The sequence below is a fragment of the Babylonia areolata genome, chromosome 13, assembly GCF_041734735.1.
Source record: "Babylonia areolata isolate BAREFJ2019XMU chromosome 13, ASM4173473v1, whole genome shotgun sequence".
NCBI classification, from domain to species: Eukaryota; Metazoa; Mollusca; class Gastropoda; order Neogastropoda; family Buccinidae; genus Babylonia; species Babylonia areolata.
The window spans coordinates 14,161,232-14,163,731 of record NC_134888.1 but is presented as its reverse complement, the minus strand read 5'-3'; positions in this window follow the sequence as shown (position 1 = coordinate 14,163,731).

Below are 2,500 nucleotides of genomic sequence, written 5' to 3'. Positions count from 1 at the left end.
CACATGTGCCCACAAAACAAGTTCAACGCACCAACAGCCCCCCAAAACATGGGGAAACTGTGGTGTTGACGAAATTCTATAGGGTAGGAGGGGAAAGTGCCCTCCCTCCGAGCCCCCACCTCACACCCAGCTCTTCACAGTCATTCAGAAGACGAAGTGGAATTTGTATGGTGTTCTGTTGTCGTCAAAACTGAAAATGTCATATGTTCCACTGTGAAACTTCACTGCAATCTTCTTCTTCTTCTTCGTTCTTGGGCTGCAGCTCCCACGTTCACTCGTATGTACACGAGTGGGCGTTTCCGTGTGTGACCGTTTTCACAACACCATGCAGGCAGCCCTACTCCATTTTCGGGGGTGTGTGCATGCTCGGCATATTCATGTTTCCATAACCCACCGACCCTCATATTGAAAGTCCAATGCTTTAACCACTCGACTATTGCCCGTCTCACTGGGATAAATACTGATTTGTCTCCATTATAAGATTACCCACACACACTCTCTCTGTCTCTGGCGCGCGCACTTACACACACACACACACACACACACACACACACATGCGCGCGCGCGCACACACACACACACACACACACACGCACACACACACATGGAGACACAGACACGCGCACGGGTAAGCAAAGTGGCGTCACAAGGTTAAGTTATGTTATCATGACACACAATCTGTCTTTCTGGTTCTTCTGCATGTTGTCAAGCAAACAAAACGTCCAGTTTTTAGACGGAGTTAACCGTTTTGTTGTTGATCAAAGCTAATACCACTTCCATGAAATGCAACAGTAGTAGCATACTACTGCGTCGCACTTACAGATTTGTGGGCAGAGAAACCGACTTCTCTGGAAGGTTGTGGGTTTCGAACCTTGACAGTTTGACCAGTTATAAACGATGATACGGATACTGATATAGCGCCCATTCTCGGTCAGAGACCAAGCTGTGATCATACGTTTTCTGTATCCTTCAATCAGGTTTCAGTCACGCGCGCGCGCGCACTGGCACACACACACACACACACACACACACACACAAACACGAGAGAAAGAGAGCGAGAGCGAGAGAGAGAGAGAGAGTGTGTGTGTATGTGCGTGCGCGTGCCATGTAGGCAGCCATTCTCCCTTTTCGGGAGTGTGCATGCTGGGTATGTTCTTGTTTCCTTTCCCCACCGAACACTGACATGGATTACAGGACGTGTAACGTGCGTATTTGATCTTCTGCGTGCGTATACAGATGAAGGGTGGTTAAAGCGGCAGGTCGTTACATGTGTTGACCTGGGAGATTGGAAAAAATGTCCACTCTCAATCCACCAGCTGCGACGGGTATCGAACTCAGGAAACACGGGAGAGAATCCAGCACTCTGACCATTTGACCACCGCACATGCGAGACCTAGAGTCTCATCAGGGTTATTTATCTTATTGTTTATATATCTATCTATTCATTCATTTATCTATTTATTTTCAAGATGGGTTAGAGTTAGAAACTAGAAAACTAGAATCGCGAAAAATAAAAGCATTATTTACTTCACTGAACCGCCTGTCAGAATGTTGTCCAGTTTGACTTCACCAAACCCACAGGTTTGTGTAACTCCCGGGTCTGAAGCCAGTTGCATTGCTTGGTTCTAACTTTTTGACAGTTACACGTGACTAAATGCCTACGTTGACCGAACTACGCCATTGGTCAGTTCCATACTACACACAGTTAGTAGCGGGTTACGACCATACTAGGCTCTTCCGTCCGAGCAATGCAACTAGCTCCTGGTCACTATAATATAGACTCCAGGCCATACACAGGAGTAGGTGATTTTTGTACGGCGTAACTGCGGACTTACATTAGGCCAAAGACTCAGCTTACATCACAGATTGACAGAAGTTTACAGTTGGGCCAATAGCAAGGTGAGAGCTGTATTACCAATGGTTTCTCTATTGCGACGGGAAATTATTTACAGCTTAGTTTTTTGTGAAGGACTATGACTCTCAAACCAGGAGGCAAAATTGCATTGGCTCTTAATGCTGCAGCCTTGGGGGCTAGTTGGCCTTTGTGAGCCAGACTGTCCGAAAACCCTCTTGGCCGAGAGAGTTGGGATGTAACTTGGGCAAGACACTCTCCACTATAATCAAATTCTAGCCCAGATAGTCGGGAGAGCAGTTACCTCCTCTGCTGTTCTGATGGTCATAGTCGAACACGACTGACTGTCATATACAACTACGCACTTTAGAGAACAGTTATTTGTGCATCGGGTATCCTGAAAATTGAGACTCTACACGTGGAGCTGGACAGCAAACGATAGGCATGGAGACTGAACCACCAACCCTGTGACAACTGTGACATGTGGACAACTGTGGCCTGCCATCACTGTGGACAACTGTGGAATGTGGACAACTGTGTCCTGCCATCACTGTGGACAACTGTGGAATGTGGACAACTGTGTTCTGCCATCACTGTGGACAACTGTGGCATGTGGACAACTGTGGCCTGCCCTCACTGTGGACAACT